Source organism: Euprymna scolopes, chromosome 3 (assembly GCF_053919585.1).
Source record: "Euprymna scolopes isolate OS-2025 chromosome 3, ASM5391958v1, whole genome shotgun sequence".
NCBI classification, from domain to species: Eukaryota; Metazoa; Mollusca; class Cephalopoda; order Sepiida; family Sepiolidae; genus Euprymna; species Euprymna scolopes.
In genome coordinates, this window is record NC_136484.1 from 172,316,877 (window position 1) to 172,341,108 (window position 24,232).

Genomic DNA, 24,232 nt, shown 5'->3' on the forward strand with positions numbered 1-24,232 from the left:
AGTCAAAGAAAAAATATTTTATATCTATATAAAGGGTAAAAGTAATAACTATGTAATTTCAAAATTGCCATAATTAAATTTGGACTTATGTTTACAGAAAGAGATCAGTTCATTTTTAGAATTTATTATATTATTACTTAGAGGGGAAGTAATTATAGTTATAGCTTCGGTTGTGCAGAGGCGACATGACTTAGAGCCTGGAGTATAAGACTTAACTTTTTTTTATAATAGTCCATTTGATTGAGAAAGGAGTATTGTTAGAGTTGTTTTTTAATTAAAGTGGTTAGAGAAGTTCCTTGGTTATTATTAGAATTATGGTTGTTAAAAGAAGATGATATTCTTTTCTTAATTAATGTTGAAGTAGCGCTGATATATGTATGTACTTTATTAAAAGCTCGAGGTCTGGTATTAATATTAATTTGCTGATTTGTATTAGTTAAATAGTTTGAATTTTGTTCATAGTGTTCAACAAATGGTGGGACAATGTCTGTACGAGGACTATTTTGGAGGGGATAATGAGTGTTGTTAGTATTAAGATGGTTGTTAGGAGAAATATTATTATTCTCATTAATATTATTATTATTATTATCATCATTATTACTAGTTGTATGATTGTAGATGGAAGGGCTGCTCGAATGGTGTATTGGATTAGTAACTATATCAGATGGAGGATGGGAAGAAGAATAACTTGAAGACAAAATATTAATGTCTGTTATGGTGGGAGGATTGTGTGGGAGCTCAGTAATAGTGCAAGAATATATAACATCTTTATGGATACAATCATTATTGAGTGGGCAAAGATGTTTTTTATTACAATTACAGTTAGTTTTGGGTTTAATTGGGAAAGGGATTTTTTGGGCTGATTTAATTTTTTTGTTATTAGATGTTAAGATTCTTTGTGCTAAATAAGGCATTGTTGAATAAGAAATCCGGATTGAATTTTTATTGAAAATAGAACTATATCTGTATGGGTATTTGAAAGAGTTTTGTACAATGTTAAAGAATTCCTTAGGTATATTAGTTTTGACATTTAGGCTAAATGGAGGATTAAACCAAATATTTTTCTTTCTCCTGATGCGACTAGATGGGTTAGAGGCATTGCGATTAGTATTTTGCTTTGGATTATAATTGTAGACTGGTTCATTGTTATTGATAGCGGCAGATCTTGCTATTTGAACTGGTTTCTTACGAGTCCACCAGACTATCCATTCATGTGTAATCACCTTTTTCTTTACCATATTCCCTCTGCTTAACTTATTTTGTTTTCAAGTAAGATTTTGACTTATTTGTTGTTTAATCAAATACTTCTGCATGCAAAATCCGATCCTGCATTTTGCTAATTCCTACCCTCTGATGAGAAGGAGAGTATTTCTTCGAAACTCCGCGGATTAAGGACTATCCATTTATCTAGTGTTTCCTTTTCAAATTAAATATGTTTTTAACTCATTTCAAAGTGTTTTTTAACATATTTCATTAACTGTTTGCTCATATTATAAACTCTATTTCCTATTTGGTATTATCGAGCTTTTATATCTGGCTGAGATAAGTTTATAAATATTAATTCTTTTATATTTATAATTTACTTTAATTTTACCATCTTGGATCATTTTGGTAAATTCAATTGTAATTTTCATTTTATAATATAATATATATATATAATATAATATATATATAATATATATAATATATATATATAATATATAATATAATATATATATAATATATAATATATATATGATATATATAATATACAATATATATATAATATATATATATATATATAATATAATATAGATATATATATAATATATATATATAATATATATATAAAATACATGATATATATATAAAATATATACATTATATGTATAATATATATAATATATTATATATATTATATATATAATATATATAATATATATTATATATAATATATATTAATATAATATATATAATATAATATATTATATATATATATAATATATATGTATAATATATATATAATATATATTATATATAATATATATATATAATATATATATATAATATATTATATATATAATATATTATATATATATATATATATATATATATATATTTATATATATATATAACTGACTATATTTCCATAAATTACTGTTATATATATGAGGGACGTGCAATAAGTAATGCCCCTGACCCAATTCCCATATCAGTAGAGCAAGGAAACTTGGCACAGTTATTAGTCTTCCTACATAGGAACCACCCAGAGTTATGCATTTCTCTCATCGTTTGACGCAGCTCTGGAAACCGTTTTTGTAGAACATCCCAGGTTGGTCCTCCAACCACGACTTGACTTCAGAAATCAAGGCTGCATCATCTGGAAAACGCTTTCCTTTCAAAAACCACTTCATTGCTTGGTAGAGGTGAAAGTCAGAGGGTGCAAGGTCAGGAGAGTTGGGAGGAAAGGGGAGGATTTCATAACCATACGCCTGTGCTTCTGATCTGGCGACATGTGAGTTGTGGTCCTGCAGGAGGAGGGTACCTTTGCTGATCTTGCCTCGCCTCTTGATTTTGATAGCTTCCCTTAATTTCCTCAAAAGTGAAGCATAATAGGCTCCTATAATTGTGGTACCCTTTGCCAGGAAATCTGTCATCACATCACTATTTGTGAGCATGACCTTGCCAGCGGAGGGCTGCACCCTTGCCTTCTTTGGAGGTGGTGTGTCCAAGTGCTTCCACTGCATTGCCTGGGCTTTGGTCTCTAGATCATAGTGATGGACCCAGGTTTCATCCTGTGTAATCAGTCTTTTGAAAAACTTTGACTCATCTTCTTGGTACATCTCCAAATTCATCCTTGAGAACTCGACACGTTCTCGCTTCTGGAATGGTGTGAGCAATCTGGGAATCCATCTGGCAGACACCTTATGCTTATGCAAATGGTCATGAATGATAGTTTCCACAGACCCTGTACTAATCGTGACATCTTGGGCTATTTGGCAAATAGTAATGTGCTGATCTTCCAAAATGGCAGCCTCAACTTGACGTACAGATGCCTCATCAATGACAGAAGCTGGGGCAACCAGGTCTGCGAGCTGTTTCCACAGACTTCCGGCCATGTTTGAATTCACGATGCCAGCGTTTTACAATGGGCATTACGATGGGGCATTATCACCATAAGTTTCTTTCATTTCATCAAAAGTCGCTTGTAGTGTGCGTCCTTTCAAATACGAAAACCGGATCACTGCTCGACATTCAACAGGCTCCATTTCACACCTGACTCAGTTCAAACACCTATAAAACAGAAACCACACTTAGTTTAGAGCTGTAATTTGCCACATAATCCGTAGAGATATAAATCATTGCATATGCAAAATTTTAGCTAGATCCGACAACTGGAAGTGGGTCAGGGGCATTACTTATTGCACGCCTCTCGTGTGTATACATATATATATATATATATATATATATATAATTGACATATATATTTTCATAAATTACTATAATTTATTTATACATATCCTCCCCCTTCCACTCCCCCCCCTTCTTGTCTAACTCCCCTTCATCTGCTACGATTTTTTCCATTCTTATTTGGTATTAAAACTCAGTCCATCTATGAATTCTGACGAAGCTGGTCGGATATTTCCTCATCTTCTGAGGATATCTTCCTAGCAGAAACAATATGTAAATTCATTCTGGACTCACAACAATACATTTCCTATATACTGCTCTGGCTACACATTGAGCACTGTAGTCCGGTTTTTTCACCACTGATGAAATATATATATATATATATATATATATATATATATATAACTTTATTCGATTGGCAAAATTTTAGAATAATTATAAAAAAGTGAACCATCGCGTAAATTCAATCAACTAAAAAAATGGAAACCGGGGGGAGGAAAAGAAAAAATATATATATATAATGGGGCAAGTTATATGTACAATTCAATATATATACACAATTCAATATATATATATATATATATATATATATATATATATATATATATATATATATATATATATATATATATATATATATATATTTATATATATATTTAAAGAGCAAATTTCTGAGTTCTAACCCTGGAATATCTACTAGATTTCATGTAAATACTTTCCTTCAGAACAGCTTTACCGCCAAAGGACAAAATATCAAAACTTTATTTGTAAGTGCAACAGCAGAGAAGGAAAACTATTAGTGTGAATTTGAAATGCATCTAATTCTTTTCAGCATGCAAGCTTTGCTGTACCGTAACCCTATTGTGCAATGCTGCAATACATGCAACCATATATGTTAACTGGTGTCGTTCGTGTCAGACTCTAACGTAATGATCTTGCATTGTGCTCAAAAATGGCTTCCAGCTACACAAACTCACTCATAGGCATGAGTATATATTTATGTGTGTGTGTGTGTGGATCCTGTGTTTAGGTGTATGTGATCAAACACAATGATGTCTCATTTGAGGAATTCACAATTGCACTGATTCAGAATCCTTTTCTCGTGAACTTGGTGATGATATCATCAGATGTAGTGCAAATAGAAAAAAACAAAACAGTCTCAGTGCCGATTTTTACCTGCAACCATTTAAAATTAATTCTTTGTTGTAAAAACTGTAGATGATGAATTATTTCAGTGCAAATTGAAAGTGCTCAAGGGAGTTAACTCTCTTTCATCTTTTTGCGTGTGCAATTATTTTATACTAGAAAGATCCCCTGGAAATTCCATGGTGCTTTCGACATCAATCTTTATAGTTTCTGTTAATAATATTATTTCTGAAATAATAAACATTTGTCAGGAATGAAATTTGCTACTCTGAAGAAAGTGGACAACAAAAGATATTGTGTTTTGAAAAAGAACAGCTTACCTTGTATGTAATCATATTTCCCGATCAAGCTTAATTTTTATATAATCATGTTTCCTAATCAAGCTTAACTTGTATATAATCATATTTCTTAGCTGTTTTTTTTTAATTGGAGAGCATTACATTTCGTCTTTCAGATTAAGTTGGACCACCGGGAGAGAAAATACACCGTTCCAGGGCCTTTCTCTTTCCAGCTTTTCTGTGTATTAATTCTCCTCACTAATATGAGCTTCCATTATCTTAATTACATTTTTATCAAATCAACTCTTCATTATAATTAAAACTGGACGTTTAACGGCTTAGCGTTTTCCATGTTGTTGAGTGGCTTAGCGTCTCACGTGTCTTTTAACAGCACCTCACATCTTCGTATTGTGAAAAAACGGGTTTTTATTGAAAAGAAAGAAAAAAAAATTTTTCTTCACAGATATAAACCTGAACTGGATACTTATTAGCATGCGATATTCCTTTTTTGCATAAAACCACATCGCACATTGTTCGGTTATCTCTATGAGGCGTTTACTGACCAATATTCTTTTTCAGCCTTCAATCCCTAGTCTAGAAGTTGATCCAATTTCAACAGATAATTCGTTCTTTTTCCTTAAAACTAATTTGCATTGTCAGATAAATATTATTACAAGTTAGAAAAGTATTTCATCCAAAACAAAATGTTAAACAAAATGTTTTTACTATAGGCTTTAAAAATAAAGGTGCAATATTCAATTTGAAATTTATTTATCTTCAAAGTGCACTTTTATAAATTTCACAAAGTAAGGTATAAAAATTTAATTTAAATTGAATCAAAAAATTACCATAGATTTATTTTATGTAATGTACATTCTGTTGCACTTTAAAAAAAATCATTGAAAATTTTATATCTATATCATTAATTGCTAGATGAAAGATAATGTTTTTAAAGTGCAACAAAAAGTAGGACTTCAGATTCTTCTTCATAAGCCCTGTAGCACCTATAATAACTTGTATGATTGATATCTCCCTAAGATTCTAGCTAATGTAAATGTCTCCTCTCATCACCTAGGACATAAGTTCACCAACCCTCTTCTCTATTGTTCCAGAGTGTAGAGTGTACAGCATTCTTTAGTGGAACGAAACTTGTATGGAACTTGGAGGCCACACTCAGACTTCATCAAGATCTTCAGTGCCGTGTGTAATCAACCCTCGTCAGTCTCTTCACCCATACCTCATCGACTAAGGAAAAGTGTGCTACTCATCTATGCTGTTCTGCGACTACACATCATCAGGATCTTGCCGCTTTCGAAAGCAACTCATTCCACCTGGATAAATAATGGGCAACAAAATTAAAGCCACCTGCCCAGTACTGGATGTGGCTGGAAATCCCAGAAACTTCCTGAATCCCTCAGTAACGTGCTCATTACCTCCATGAATCTTCATGCCCAAACTGCCCATCCAGCCCCAATAGCTAACCCCCAACAACCAGCAGCTCCCAGGCTTAAGCTTAAGTCCCCATCTATTAGTGCCGGGAGCACTCCTGATCAATGGTCGTCCTTCAAGCAACAATGGTCTATGTATAAGACCGGTATAGCTATCACTGATGCTATGTGTGCTACGGCCCTCTTTCACTGCTGTGATGAGGACCTCATGAATGACTCCATGAGAGACTTGCAGGAAGATGTGTCATCAATGACTGAGGCGGACCTCCTTGCTGCTATAAGGTGACTGGCAGTCAAGTAAGAGAACACTCTGGTCCACCACATCAAACTCAGTAGGTTGACACAGGCCCCTGGTACCCCTGTCAGGACCTTCCTTGCTGCTTTCAGGGGTCAGTCTGCTTTATGCCAGTACACAGCAAAGTGTAAGGAACCAGGCTGTGGCCACACTTATTATTACAGTAGTGAGATTATTAGGGGTAATCTTATTCATGGTATTGCTGATCCAGAGATTCTTTCTGATCTGTTGGGTGATCCCAAAACAGACCGAACCCTGGAGGAAACTGTTGCCTGAATAGCCCAGAAGGAACAGGGTGAATCCACGAGGGCAGCTGTTGGGGAAACTACCACCGCCATGGCAATGACAAACCCCACCAGTCACAACCATCTCGCAACAACAAGCAGAGCAAGTGCTGGGCCTGCGGAGAACTACAGCACATTAAGTCGAACGACTGGAATTCCAGAGCCAAGTCCTGTAGTGCTTGGTCTGTAACATGCAGCAAGTGCTCTGTAAAAGGACATTTTGCGACCAACTGTAGTAAGTGCTTGAACTGTGGGTTATGGGGCTACCGAAACAGATCTTCCAGGTAGTGCTCTCAGAACCCCCATCGTAAGGTTAAGCCCAAGTACCGTAATGACGCCTTGCACATGGGGATGATGAAGCTGGCACTCTATTTGACCAACTTTGTACCATCCAGACTCATCAACACTTAACTAGCAGCTGCAAGCCAATCGAACATCATGTTTACGAAGGCAAATGGGGTGCTAGACCTTCCAAGCCTCACCCAATGATGATGGTGAAGCTCACCCCATTACCAGATGACCACAAGAAACTTGGCTGCCCACTCAAATCCTCCAACCCCACATCAATCCAAATACCTATGGTGGCGGATTCTGGTTGTCAGAGTTCCATCATACCCATCAGATCAGCACTTGCGATGGGTATCGCCAAGACTGACATATTCCCTGTCAAATTGTCCATGCGAGGAGCTATCGAGGAGGACCTAGGGGTTGAAGAAGGTATCTTTGTGGAGGTATCCACAGCTGATGTATCTGGAACACCAAAAACAACAAAGCAGTTGTTATATGTGTCTAGAAAAATCGGCAAAGTTTCCCTTTGTTGTGAAGCACTGGTGTCATTAGGGGCCATACCAACTGTGCCAGTAAGTTTGCCTCAAGACTCATTGGTTACATTGGAAGATGAAAATAGGCAGTGTTCGTGCCCAAAACGCACTGATTTACCACAACCTATACCAACAAAGCTTCCAACAGGTATTGCCTCCACCGATGAAAATGTGCCCATTCTGAAACAATGGCTGCTTGACTTCAATTCATCAACAACGTTTAATACATGCGAGCACCAGCCACTTCCCATGATGAAGTGTGAACTGCTGGAGCTCCATATCGACCTCAATGCAAAGCCGGTCGCCATTCACAAGCCACCATTAGTCCCCCTACACTGGCAGGATAAGGTCTATAACGACCTTGAGAGAGACGTCACTATCGGCATCCTAGAGAAGGTCAGCCCCAACACGCCGACCACCTGGTGTTCCCACATGGTGGTGACCGCAAAAGCTGATGGCTCCCCTAGAAGAATAGTGGATCTGCAGACACAGAATCGATGGTCCATGAGGCAGACTCACCATGTGGAGAGTCCCTTCCATCTGGCAGATTGTGTCCCCCAGCCCACACAGAAGACCATCACGGACGCTTGGAATGGTTACTATTCTGTTCCCATCCAAGAGGAAGATCGTCACATTACAACTTTCATAACCCCATGGGGTCGTTATCGTTACAAGGTGACACCACAGGGCTTCCTCGCTAGTGGCGACGCCTACAACCAGCGATTTGATGCTATTATCGTCAACTTCAAAAACAAGGTTAAGTGCGTGGATGACATGTGCATGTGGGCTGACTCAGTTGAGGCATCATTCTTCCAGGCGGGCGAGTGGCTGAACCTCTGCACCAGAAATGGGATTACCCTCAACCCCAAGAAGTTCCAGTTCACCGAAGAGACTGTTGTCTTTGCGGGCCTCCAGATTACGCCCACTAATGTCACCCCATCTGAGAAGTTCTTGGAATCTATTCGGAATTTCCCTACCCTGAAGGACATCACTGGCACAAGGGCTTGGTTTGGGTTGGTCAATCAAGGAGCATATGCATTCTCCATGGCCAAGGGTGCTGTGACTTGACTGTGGTTGAAATACTCAATGACCACTCCTTGATGGAGATAGACAATCGCCGTCTGTTGAATCTAAAGGAAAAGACCCTCTCCTACAACTTTGAAGTCATCCACATCTCTGAAAAGAAGAACCTGGGACCCAACACCGCCTCCCAGTACCCACCAGCCGCCGCCAGCCGTGCAGATCATGCTTCTAGCCCAGAAGACACCGCAGATATTGGAGAGGATGATGGGATACACGCATCCATGTCTAACACTCTCTATGCAGTCACTAATGTGGTTTCCTGGGACATGGTGCGAGAAGCTACATCTTCGGACGCAGACCTACAGGAATTGCACTGACTGATTCATGACGGATTTCCTTTGGACTGCCGACAGCTAAGGACCACACTCCGGCCATACCACCACATCTCCAGCAACCTTTGCACCGTTGATGGCATGATCCTTGCTGGCAGCCGCATCATTGTGCCAGCAACATTACGCCAAGAGATATTGCAGCCCCTACATGCAGCCCACCATTGGAAGCTCCACAAGATCGTCAGCGACTGCTTCACACACAACAACCATGATTATGTTGTGGTGTCGACCGGTACTTCAACTGGCCGATGGTATTTCAAGCAGAGAACAGTGCAGATGGCCTCATCAAGCGCCTCAGAGAAGTCTTCATGACTTTTGGAGTGCCTAAGGAGCTGCCATCCAACAGGGGACCCCAGTTCACTACTGGGAAGACTCAGGATTTCCTCCAATTATGGGGAGTCCACCATCGCCTTACCTCTGTTGCCAACCCTCACGCCAACTGCACAGCAGAAATTGCAATCAAAACTGTCAAACGAATGTTGATGGATAACACCTCAGCGGGTGGGTCCATTAATGTGGAAAAGTTTCACCAGGCGATGCTAATATACCGCATCTCCACTGACCCAGAGACTGCTCTCATAGTTTTTGGACGACCCATTAGAGATCCCATCCCGATCCCAATGGGTCGGTACTGCCCCCACCCCACATGGTCTGAAATGCTTGTAAACAGGGAGAAGGCACTAGCAAAACGTCACTCCCTTGAGCATGAAAAGTGGAGCGAGCATACAAGATCTTTGCCCCCTCTAAGCATGGGGGATCATGTGTATATTCAAAACCTAACTGGAAATCACCCTAAACGCTGGCACCGTTATGGAGGTGAGACAATTTCACCAATATGTGGTCAAGATAGATGGTTCTGGGAAACTCATGCTCAGAAACCGACAACACCTTCGGAAATTCAAGCCTTTCAGGACCACAACTAGCGAAGACGTGATAGAGTCCTTCTTACCAGTCACCAGGCTGCCAGAAGACACCTCTGTCAGCACCCTACCTGGAGCGCCAGAGGACTCTCCTGCCACCCTGCCAGAAGTCCATGCTGGTAATCCAACAGATAGTCCCATACGTAAGTCCAGCGATACAGATTTTTATGACACACCATCAAGCCCTTCTGAGATCCTTCCACTACTCCTCATGCTTCTGACCCAGCTAGAGATTCTGGCACTCCCGAGAACTCCGTACCGGTCGTACATGCGACTACTCCCAAGAATGCTGGAGCTGGAAACGGCACCACCCCCAAGAACATGCAGGCAATTGCCAAGAAGGCCCCCATAGCCTTTAGCCGACTGATGTCACACAACACCCCTGGTGCTTTAGAAACTGCACCAGCGAGTAGGTTGCGGCCCCGGCGCAACCAAGACTAGTGATTTCATCACCAGTCAACATTGTACAGTGTATATAGCTTCAGAGGACTTTTGTAATTTTTTTGTCGTGCCCGCAAAAAATTCGCCGTGGGTGGGGGAGATAGCTAATGTAAATGTCTCCTCTCATCATCTAACCAACCCTCTTCTATATTGTTTCAGAGTGTAGAGTGAACAGTATTCTTTTTCACGACACTCACCCGAAATTCCTCGTGAACTTGAGGGGGAGAGGAATGCATGTCAAGCAGGGTGAAATTACGGTTGATTGTGAGTATTTGTGCAAATACTTTTTGAAATGGAACCTTTTAGTTTTTGCACAAGGTAGGATAGTCTGAACAGCATACATTGTGACATAAATGGAAGACACTGTCAGCAGCTGTATTAAGTTCAACATCAGAATTTTGATTGTCCATGCTCATTTTGTGAAAAAGAACACTCAGCATTCTTTAGTGGAATTAAACTTGTATGGAATTTGGAGGCCACACTAAGACTTCATCAAGATCGTCAGTGCCGTGTGTAATCAACCCTCGTCACTCCTTTCGCTCATCTCTCATCGATTAAGGAAGGGTGTGCTACTCATCTAGATTCCAGTTTCTTTTCATATCATACCTTGATATTTGGTCTCTCCTGTCTGGAATTGCTTGTGTCGATTTTTGTAAATAAAACTGGAATTTCATAATAAAGTAAATAATAAACAAAAATCGGAACATTTGTCGTTTTCCATGTATTTTCAGACGCTCTATAACAGGCATTCTTGTACACCAACTATAAAGTGTGGCACAAGAGAACACAGTTTTACTTAACTCATTATTTTTATTTGAATTTACATTTCGTTACGTACATAAAATATTAAAGAGTATGACATTTATCATTTTACACTGTTAAATATTTAAGATATTAAGCTAATTTTGACCTGTAAAATGGTGTGATATGTAGTTTGTAGTGCACGTATAGAGTGCATTTGTTATGTATACACACAAGCGCATATATATATATATAGTCATCCACATATAGTACTGTTTCGCTGTTTCACAGCTCATCAGTGCGGCTAGCAAGTATATATATATATATATATATATATATATATATATATATATATATATATATATGAATGGAAATGTATAAAAAGGAATACGAAAAGTATACAAGCTTATAACTTTTCTTTATTCGTTTTCAATTGGTGACTTGCAGGAATACAAAATAATATTATGAAAAAAAATTAAAAAACTTTTTTTTACAAGTACATAATTTTCGACCGATCCTTCAGTCTTCATATATAAAGTACATGGGGTTAATAAAATATGTTGCGAAACACTTTTATAAGAGTTAAAAACATATTTATTATTCGAAAAGGAAACACAAATAGAGGTGAAAGTTCTTAATCCATGGAGATTCAAAGAAATACTTTCCTTCTCATCAGAGGAAAGGAGTTAACAATATGCATAAAGAAATTTTGCTTTTAAAGCATATAATGAAACTAGGTATGAACTGGATCATACTAGCGTGAAAATGAAGTAGACAGCAATGAAACGGATAGAATTGGGCAAGAAGGAAAAATGGTTTCCCGTGAAAGGGTGTTCCCACGGTTGTTGAGTACAGAATCCAATACATTCAGAAAGTTTATAAAGGTAAAAGATCCAAGTTTGAGGTAATCCGAATGCATATCGTTGGATTGTAGAAATGATCCAAACAACAAATTTCTGTATGATACGAGGCAAATGAATACGACAAAGATAAGAGAGAAGGGAGACAATTTTTAATGACATGAATAGGCTAGCAAAATAATTCATCTGGAACAAAAAAAAAAACAACTAAATTTAATGTCCGAAATGTTTTTGTTGTGTTTTTTTTAGAGCAGATGTTGGAGCAACATTGTTGGGGTTCCATGATATAAAATACTGTCTTTTTTTTAAATCCCCGAAATAGTTTTTCATAGTAAACAACTGATGATCCCGGAAAGAATGTTAGGAATGGCATGGATTTTTGAAAGCAGACTAATTCAGTGATTGCAAGAGATTAATTGATTTACAAACAAATATGTTTCAAACGAAGGTCTTGGAATTAAAAGTTTCTGTTTTTTAGTTTTAAAAGTTGAAAAACTTCTAAGACATATATATATATATAGAGAGAGAGAGAGAGAGAGAGAGAAAGAGAGAGTTGTAAGCCATTTTAGCTTTAGAAGAGAATCGAAATGTTGTACTAAATCAAAAGCCAGTAGCAATCCAGAGAAGCTTTGAATAGTAAACATTGACAGACGAAGAATATAATTTTTGATAAGTAGCCAATCCGAAGTAGTCATAAGATGAAGAGCAAAATTTCTTCCTGTGTGAAGACGAAAAGTTCTGTGTAAGAATTCCCTAGAGATTCACTATATTTTATGGAGTCATTCCAGTTTGTGATTTGTCGTAATAGTCAAGCACAGTTCCATTTGATTGGTTAGTTCTTAACACTCCTGTTAATAAAAACAACCTTCCAATTATATATATATATATATATAATTTCATGGTAATACTGATAAGTAGTGAAAAGGGCTGCAAGGAATAGAAGAGATAATTTCCCACTAGATTGTGAAGTTGATTTTGTAATCTCTGTTTATAATATATATATTTTTTTTACAAGGTGGTCACCACTTATCAAGGCCAGGAAGCCACTCAGGGATAAGGGTTATTGTAAGTACAGTACGTTAGTGTGGATATTTAAAGTGTCTACTTAAGGGGGCGGTCCATCAGGAATTTGTTTACGTTGGACTTGAAGACATCCAAGTTGTAGTCAGGAAGGGAGCAGGCAGACGGAACAGAGTTCCACAGGCGTGTAGTTCTAAGAAAGAAGCTTTGTTCATGGAATTTACGTTTTGATTTAGACATAGATAAAGAGTGGGGAAAGTTTTTGACAATGGATTCAGCTATATATATATAGTATATTCAGCTATGTATATATATATATATAGTATATATAGATTTAGGAAATGATGAATGTGTTCACAAATATATATTTTCTATATACACATGGATATATCAAAGATAGTTGCATTATAATTTGGATATTAAATTATAAGGGTTTCATTTCTATTTTGATTCCTCTGTGATCAGTCGTTAGTAAAGATTTGATTATTATTTTAAATATTGTGACTTAAACAGTTTATTAAAACTATAATATTGCATATCTAAAGGATTTGCAAAGTTCTCACGTCTTTTGCGCTTTTCAAATAGAGTCCATTAATTCTCTTGATAGGCATTAATAACAAAAGATTGTAAAGAAAAAAAAACTGCTTTATAACGTCCTCTCTTAATCCAAAACTGTTAACCTTTGAGCCGAGTTTGACACATGATATATGCAGGGGTTCAGCATTTGCCTTTTCATCGTTTATATAATTCAAAAGTTGAATGATGGCAGCATAACATATGATGAATCATTGTTTGATCTTGGCTCTTTCAGAATTACAAAGTGAGCTGAAGCACATACAGCAGTTTTGAACTTGGATTAATCTCGGATCATTTGCTTTATTTAATGGCTTGCGTTTTGTTAGAGAAACTTTTGTTCAACAAGATGACATGGATTCTGTAGTGTGATCAGCCGTGAACTAATTAGGTCCGATCAAAGTGTTCAGTTATTAAATAAAGATTTGATTAATTTGAGAGATTTGCTGATTGATTTTTTTTATTTAAAAGGCCTTTTCTGTTTTTTATTCTTTTTTCTTTTTAGAAACCTCATTTTGAATCTTTGAAATGAATTCTATAGGGAATAAAGGAACATCTTGTTGCATAAAATTAATTTTAACTGATTTTTGTTTTAATTTTAAGCAAGGAAAAAAAATAACTTCGTATGAATCAACATTTTTGTTCTTGGACTTAGGGCTGAGATCAAAGTAGATGCCCATTCTCCAATTTCAACATTTTGTCCTCAGCCTCTCCTAAATTGCATTTATCTTGGAAAGACACCATCCACTATCCAAACTCTGTCCACCGTTTTCTTTATTCTCCTACTTAGATCCTACTCCCATTTAGAGATTGACATACTTGCTTTTGGCTCTGAATAAACCGGAAAATAGTGAGCAGTTTATTATGTAAAAAGGGTTGGAATGGTCTTACTAACCAAATATTTAGCTATTTGTTCTTCTCCACTTTCTATTTTATTTCAATGAAACCATTAAATATATGAACAATAAAATTTTCATTCAATTTTGGAACATCTTAAGTAGAACGGTCCCTATTGTAAATGTAGTATTATGGTGAGTGATATGATTCTAGTTAAGAGTAGAATAGACATTGTTATTGCTATAGACTCTCCCATTATGCCCAATTTGTGCTAATTGTAATTTTCAAAAATCTTTTGCAAATAAATAGTTCAAAGTGTAGTATATGTTCTGTCCTCTGTCAACAAAGAAGAAATACGTCTAGACTGAGGTAGTTTTTATTTGTGTTCCAATCCGAAAAGTTCGTTTTTAGAGAGCAGGATTTCTCAACTTTAAAAACCGACCTTGGGATTTCGACAGGCTTTATTTCTTTGTTGACATTGGTTTTTCTGATTTCTCAAAATGAAGGTTGCCAACATACACAAATGAAAAGCAGGCCTATTGTATCGACTTGATTCAAACTTAGCATAATCATTGTTAACCATTTAACTATTGTCATCTGGTCTCAGCCATGTAATACAAAATTCATGTGAATGTTTTTCAGACTCTATCTTTTTTGTTATGTTCACAGCATTTCAACTGTTTATCCTCAATTAGGGAGGCTTTCTTTTTTAATTCTGTAGAATTTTCATAAGTCGTTTGCATTTATTTAAAACTTGAACATTATAGAAATTCAAATAAATAAAAATCTTTACGCCTTAAAGCAAAGTTCATGAAGGTTCTCTTGAATTCACAGACAATTCCGGATTCTGGATATACTTCGAGAGGATTATATTACCAATATTTATTTCAGTTTATGTCACTTTAATTATCACCCCAAACAATGCTCAAGTCCCACCCTAACTCCAAAACTGAATATTATAAAAATACAAAACTTTTTATCCTATTAAAAACGGGCAAAAGTTATTGACCATTAACTTAGAATGGGTGCTTATGTCAAATTGATAGTTGAATATGTTTAAATTTGTATTTAGTTTTGCATTAAATACTAATTCCTATTAATTAATCCAACTGTGAATCGAATGGATAACATAATATTTAGTTACCAGCACCTTATCATGACAAAAATCCATACAGAATTTTAGCTAGATCGGCCCAATAGTTACTGAGAAAAAAATAAAAATGTGGTACTGTGTTTACTAATCCATATTAACCTGTCTTAATCCCCAGCTGTGCATCAAACGGATACCATAATACTTAGTTCCTTACAACTTATAACAAAGATTCATACAAAATTTCAGACAGATTGGTGTAGTAGTTTCCAAGGAAAACTGATAGTAAATGTTGTATTGTGGTGACAAATCCCTAATAATCATTATTAATTCCTATCTGTGCACCGAACGGATACAGTAATACTAGGTTCGCTGCACTTTATCATATTAAAGGTCTAAACAAAATCGCCATTTTCTTTTATCATTTGAAATAATATGTCGAAATAACTTTTCTAATAATTTTCTAGCGACTTGTATATGTACAGTAACACCTTCAGATACGGATTTTATTCGTTTCATGACCGACGTAGTATCTTGAGAAAATAGTATCTCAAAATAATTATTTCTATTTGAATTGATGAAAACTAAATTATGCTCGAATTACACTTAACAATCACTAAAGAAAAGATAAATACAGCAGTAATGACACATAAATTGATATATAACGATACAGGTTAATCGAAACAATAAACAATAGAGTCCTAGGCGAGTGCTAGCGTATGGGATGTATGCAAGAAAGTGGGAGGGAGAGAAGCAAGGTTACCACGCTGACACACAATATGGTAACTAAAAAGGGGTAAGATTATGCACAATTGAACATGTTACATGAACTTACTAAATGCTTAAGATTCAAGTCTTAATGTAACAGAAAGGATGAATAAAAAATAAAGAATAAAAGTGTAACCAACTTACCATGGAGACAGGGATGAGCAACTAACGAAGGTGAGCTAAGAGGAGAAGACAGAGAGATAGGGCTGAGTCAGCATAACCTAGCCTACGATACACACACACATACACACTTTTTTTCTTGCTTAGCGTTTTGAATGTTTTTCTTTTATTTCCTTTTAATTTTTTTTTATTTTTTGGCGTCATGCGATTTTTGAAATCGTATCTCAAAAAAATTATAGTGCGTAAATATAAATACAATGTATCGTCATATTAAAAAAAAAACGTATCTTAGAGCATTCATATCTCAAAGTATTACTGTACATGTAAGTTCAAATGTAATGATAATATAAACTTAACATTTTTTTTCAAAAATGCTCAATACAAAAGTTTTTAATAAAAAAAACTTATAGAAACATTAGAAACAATCTACACGGATCAATCAAAGTTTCGATGTCAGCTTATCTCGCCGGGACTGTACAAAAGATAAAATGTGTGATGCAATCAGTTGACCTCGAAATTTGTGTCGGTTGTATCTAATGTTCATATAATAAAATATATATATTGTCACGCGTGACAATATATATATATATATATATTGTCACGCGTGACAAGAGTAAAAAAGGAAGGGGATATGAAAGCAAAGGAAAAAATGGAGAGAGAGATTTTTTTAAAAGGGGTTTCTTTTATAAAATATTTCTCATGTGGACAAGTTTTCCGCCCATGAAAATGATTCGTATTAAGGTCCTATAGCTTTCCTTTCCACCCAGAAGGTCGAAACAAGGAAAGTGGACTAATTTTTATGAGACAAACGGGATGCAAAAACAAAAATGGTCGAACTCAACGAATGCGAGAAGTCAACACAATTACAATCAATATAAAATAAATTTATTAACAGATGAAGAAAATTAAAAAAAAAAAATCTTGAAATGAAGGAAGTGTAACTGGAAATTGTGCTATGGCGCAAAAGAACTGATTTTCTTTTTCTGATTGTTTATAAGGGGTTCAGATAGCGGGACATAAACCTTCAAACATAAACTCACAGTTTTTCTTTTTGTTTGTTTTGTTTTTTATATCTTACTAGCGAGGGGTACCCGGCGTTGCCCGGGTGTTTTTCGGTGTGTGTGGTCGGGCGAGGGTTGGGGTGTTAATGAAAACCTAAGAAAAACGAACGTAAAAAACCCTGCTTAGCGGGGGGGGGGGTACCCGGCGTTGCCCGAGTGTTTGGAGGGATGGGGGGTTAATGAAAACCTAAGAATAAGCGAAGTAAAAAAAGAAAACAGAAAGCGGGGGGGGGGTACCGAGGGGGGGTAATCAAAACATCGAAAAAAAGCACCAAAAATCTAACGTAAGGCAAACGAACGATGTTAAATGTAAAAATCGAAAAAACAAAGAAAACAGAAAAACCAACGTTAAAAAAAAAAAAACACGTGAAAAATGGCTTAATGAGCCTGTTTCGATATTAAAATTTTAAAAATCGGTCGGTACCCGGGTGTTTTTTGGGTGTGTGTGGTCGAGGTGGAGTTGTTAATAAAAACCTAAGAATAAGCGAAGTAAAAAAAACAAAACAGAAAAACGAACGTTACGTGAAAAATGGCTTAAATAACACTGGTTCAATATTTAAATTTAAAAAATCGAAAAAAAAGAAGATATCTCACACTACGATTCGAACCCAAAACGTTTAGATAATGACCCAACGCGCTAACCAACTGAGCTAACACGACGTACATGAAATTTGGTCAGTTCTTCAACTATTTAACCTAAATCAGGTCATGACGTCATCTGACGCATGTGTGGAACCGGTCGTCGTCATAAGAGAACGGTTTTTGTTGACCCCCCCCCTGTAGAAAATTGTCGATTTTAGGGTGTAAAAATTAACGTTTTTGGCCAATTTTTCGATATTTTTCGGGCGAAGGATCGAGCTTCAATATGATAGCAAGATTGTGAATTTTTGCTCTGTCTGTCGAAAGTTTTTAGCGGACACACAAGCACACATACATACAAACATACATATATGCATACATACACACATTTTCGCTTTTATATTTATAGACTAGCGGGGGTACCCGGCGTTGCCCGGGTGTTTGTAGGTTGTGCGTGGTATTAAATAAAAAAGAAACCGGGGGGATAGGATCGAACCCGAAGCCCTGAGGCGAAGTTTGAAAATAAAATCGGCCAGCCAGAATGAGTTACTGAAAGATGTTTGAATTTATTTAAGTAAGAACCAAATTGACAGGTGCGCGCACGGAATTCGTCGAGCGTTACGAAGACGACGTCGACGTCAAGGACCGGGTTTGTTTGTTATAAGTGATGTAAAAAAAGAAAACAACATTAAAACTTAAGCGGGGGGAGTAATCAAAACATCGAAAAAAAAACAAAAAATAAACTAACGTAAGGCAAACGAACGATGAAAACAGAAAACGAACACGTGAAAATGGCTTAAATAAGCCTGTTTCGATATTAAAATTTAAAAAATTGGTGGGTATCCGGGTGTTTTGGGGTGTGTGATCGAGGGTGGATAAGCGAAGTAAAAAAAAAAAAAAACAGAAAAACGAACGTTACGTGAAAAATGGCTTAAATAACACTGGTTCAATATTTATATTAAAATAAAAAAGACACCTCACCACGATTCGAACCCAAAACGTTTAGCTAATAAACCAACGCGCTAATCAACTGACCTAACGCGACGTACATGAAATTTGTTCAGTTTTTCAACTATTTAAAGTAAATCAGGTCATGACGTCATTTGGCGCATGCGTAGAACCGGCCATCGTCACGAGAAGACCGTTTTTGTTGACCCCCCCTGTCGAAAATTGTCGATTTCGGGCTGAAAAAATGAACGTTTCTGTCCAATTTTTCGATATTTTTCGAGCGAAGGATGGAGCTTCGATATGATACCGAGTTTGTGAATTTTCGTCGTGTCTGTCGAAAGTTTTTAGCAGACACACAAACATACACACATACATTTTCGCTTATATATATATATATATATATATATATATATATATATATATATATATATATATGTCGTTCGGTGTAGGTTTCTTTGCTGTTATTTTTTTCGGTTTTCAAGATAACTTTTTCGCGGTGTTAATTGTGATATTTTTCCGCTTTAAGGACACATAAGCGTTACATCGGCCAGTTCGCCTCTGGCCGGTATATTTCTTTTTTCTCCGTTCCTACACCTGAAGACACGTCATGGTTGTTTGAGGACTGCATATAAAATGAGACTGAACCCTACTAGAAATGGAGACAGAAGGGGGTTTCGCTTCTTGCTTTTTTTCTCTTCTTCACATTTCAATCTAAAAATAGATTTGATGAAATACTTTTTTTCCCTTTTTCGTGGCTGATAAAATACTTCTGATACCTGAATCCTTTGCTTTCGGGATCAGATGACAATGTAGTATCTGTTCTGATGCTACGCTTCACTCTTTCTCGCCTCGGTTAGTTGAGGAGAAATCCTTCATGGCTGAGGCAATTTCCACTTTTATTCACATCCAGTGTGCTCTTATCTGGATAGCTGGATTTGCTCACATCAAAAAGTGATCTTGTGTCCAACTCTGGCCTCGTGAGGAAGCAAGGAAATAGGAAATAAATATTGTTGCACGCTTTCGTCCCTTCAGACCGACTTTAGTAGCAGGATTTAAAAAATAATAAATGACCCTTACTCAGTTTCAAGAAATTTTAATATTTATTCTATTGCTAAAATATAGAATGTTTAGGTGGCCATCGGTGACAATATATATATATATATATATATATATATATATATTCATATTATAAGCTCTATTTCCTTTTCGGTTTTATTGAGCTTTTTACATCTGGCTGAGTTTATTTTACTTGTAAATATTAACTCTTTAATATTTATAATATATTTTAAGTTTACCATTTTGATTACCTTAGTAAACTTATTGTAAATTTTATTTTTTATATATATATATATATATATATATATATATACGCTTTGTCAAAAGTAATGGGAAAACTTATATCTCACGAGTGTTTGCATTGGCTTGATATATTACTGAAATAGTCATATAAAAATCATACAAGTAATTTAATTTTTCATATATAAATTTTCGTTTCTAATACCTATACCCCCCCTCAAAAATGAAAACACCTTTAACTTATTATAAAGTGAAGAATTTTCCGAATTCAGAACAGACGGCAGAGTAAGTCTGAGACAATTGTCTGACTTGCTATTTGCTTTCACGCTTTCCCTTACTACTCGAAATATTTTTGTCCAACACGTGTTTTACTTTTGTGTTACCGAATGAAGATACATATATATTCGATCATCATAGCGAAACACATGTAAGATATGAATGGATTGGCATTTGCTTGTGTTATAATTATAAAAGAAAACATTATATATCTATATATTATCGATTTATAATTATTAGTAGTATATTCTCCCCCTATTATCACACCGCACCATTCGTCCAGATTCTAATTATTTGTTTGTCCCTTTATCAAGTTTACTCCCCTACTGTTGCCACATATGGGCAGGAGCTGCTAGAAAAGACTTGTCCTGCCTTGATAGGATTCTAAATAGACTTTGTGGCCTGGTGGGAGATGTCCTTTTCTCTTCGCTGCAACCTCTATCTCACAGAAGAGATGTTGCGAGTTTGTCTCTCCTTTATCGTTATTTTCATGGAAAGTGTTCGACTGAGCTTCAATCTATGGTCCCCCCTCGCCAAACTTTCACAAGAAATACTCGTCTAGCTGAAAACACTATCAATAATTCCCCCACTCTTTATCTGTGCCTAAACCTAAACGTAGATTCCATGATCAAAGCTTCTTTCTTAGAACTGCACGCCTGTGGAATTGTCTTCCATTTTCCTGCTTTCCAGCCGTCTATAATATGGTTGTCTTCAAGTCCAACGTGAACAAGTTTCTGATCAGCTGTTCCACTTAAGTTAACAAATTTACCGAACTTCCATTACTATCGATTACTATATTGTCCTTTTGACTACTGCACATTCTTTAACTTTATCCTTGAGTGGCCTGTCGGCCTTGATACGTGGTGACGCCTATGTAAAAAAAAAAAAAAAGAAAACCCTGTGCCTTATATTTCACACACACCATTTACACCTAATAACAAGGCAACCCTAGGAGTATCACAACATATTATCCGACATATGTTATCTTCAGAAAATTATTATACTCTTACAAATTCCCGCCCATATTCACCTCATAACTTACCCCTTGAATTCACCTTCGAACCTTCCCCTACCCTACTAAATTAAATCCCCAGTACGCTCCCCGTGTAACCCACACTCTAAATGGCATTAATCTCATAACATCACGATACAGCCATATTATCAATTATAAGTAATGTTTTGATAGCCGTTACTTTGATTAATCCTGCTTAATACATACACCATCGTTTTAATTCTTCATCATAAAATTACACATGAAAACATACACCGTCTCTAAATGCTGTTGCTATCTCGGTTACCGCTGTCTATAAAAAAAACCTTTTAGTGTAAATCCCCTACATAGGCAATATACATCTTGCATACGGATAAAATAGAACCACAACCCAACCACCCCTATACCTCCACCTGAATCCACATAAACTATTTACATTATTTAAAACTATGATAGAAACCCTGCATTCCTTTTTACACTACACTTTATATAGTACGCTCCTCCTTTATCTTAGAATTAAATATAGTCCCCCCTAACGATATCAATAATTTTTATTAATTTATTTCGTTCCTGATGATTCCCTCGCTAGACGTCCCATCCCCATTGTTACCTAGTACCTTCTCTACTCTTCTGATGAGAAGCATTAGGCTTCGAAATACCTTGGTATAAAGAGAGAGATAAGCAAATACGTATTAATCTTTATTATAGAGTGGAGGATGATTAACGTGTGAATTATATGTAAATTTCACTCATTAGTCACTGGGTAGATTTATAAATTAACCTAGTCTGGGAAAACTTGAAAATATCAATGTTGTTGTTTTGTTTTTTTTTTGTTTTTTTTACAAGGTAGTGACCACTTATCAATACCCGGAAGCCACTCGGGGATAAGGGTTATTGTGTGTACAGTACGTTAATTTTGGAGACCTGATAAAGTGCCTTACTTAAGGAGGCGTTCATCAGGAATTTGTTCACATTGGACTTGAAGACATCCAGGTTGTAGTCAGATGGGAAACAGGCAACCGGAACAGAGTTCCACAGGCGTGCACTTCTAAGAAAGAAGCTTTGTTCATGGAATCTACGTTTTGATTTTAGCACAGATAAGGAGTGGGGAAAATTTTTGACAGTGGTTTCAGCTAGGCGGGTGTTTATCGTGAAAGATTGGTGAGGGGGGGGGGCAGAGATTGGAGTTCAGACGAGCACCTGCCATGTTAGTAACGATAAAACAAAGACAGGCTCGCAACGTCTCTCCTGTGGGAGAGAGGTTGCAGGGAAGAGAAAAGGGCATCACCCATTAGGCCACAAAGCCTATTTTGTACTCTGTGAAGGCAGGATAGGCTGTTTTTAGCAGCTCCTGCCCAGATGTGGCAGCAGTACTCCATCCTTGGACGTACTTGGCTTTTATACAGATAGAGAATTGCATCAGGGGTGAGATATCTTCTGGAGCGGTAGAAGGATCCTACCATTTTTCCATCGATCTTGGCAACTGACTTGATGTACATATTCCACTTCAGGTCAGGGGTAAAGGTCAAGCCTAGAAGCTTATAAAAACATGGAGCTTCCCCTAGACGAGAGCCACCCATATCAATTGATGCCAGATGGGGATTAAAGCGTTGATGATGTAAAGATAGGAGCTTGGTTTTAGATGCATTAAAAGTAACCAGTCACCTCCTCCCCCACTGTACCACGCGCTCAAGATCAGAGGAGAGAGAATCTGAGAGAACTTTGTCATTTACGGCCTTTGATGTGTTGCCATAGATGGTCGTGTCATCAGCATAGATGTCAACGAATGATTTAAGTATGTGTTTTGGGAGATCATTGATGTATATCAGGAAGAGAGTTGGGCCTAGGATTCACCCCTGCAGGACTCCAGCATTAATATTGATGGCCTCTGATTTCTACCCATCAACTACTACTCTTATGAGCCTATCGGACAGAAATGATTTTATGATCGAGAAAACATTTTCAGTTATACCGTAGCTGGAAATCTTGTGAAGTAGGCCCTTATGCCATACCTTATCGAAGGCCTTTGATATGTCAAGAGCAATTGCCCTTGAGAGGAAGCCTTTGTCAAGAGATTCGCTAATCCTATGAGATATAACAGTTAGCACATCTGCTGTAGATCTGGCAGTACGTAAATCATATTGCATGTCACTAAGAAGGTTATTTCTGCTAAGGTGGTTGACTACGTCTCTATTTAATATGGATTCCAGCAGCTTACTCATGACACACAGAAGACTTATTGGTCTGTACTGAGAGGGAGAGGACTTATCACCTGAGTTCTTAAATACAGGGCATACTGATGAGGTTTTCCAGGGTGTTGGGAAGCACTTCTCTTTAAAGCAATGCTTAAAGAGTTTTGTAAGTATAGGGGCAAGTTCTGGTTGAAGCTTTTTCAGCACAATGATTGGAATGCTGTCAGGGCCAGTTGCTTTACTGGAATCAAGGTTCTTGATTAGCTTGGCGACATCACACACAGATATTTGTATGTTGCAGAGCGTGTTGTCTGTTATAGGAGGAAATACGGGGAGTTGATGGCCTTCGTCGCATAAGGTAGAATTAGCTGCAAAGTTCTTGGCAAATTGTTTGGCCTAGTTGGATGCTGACGGGATGACCTCAGGTCCATTGATGATGGTT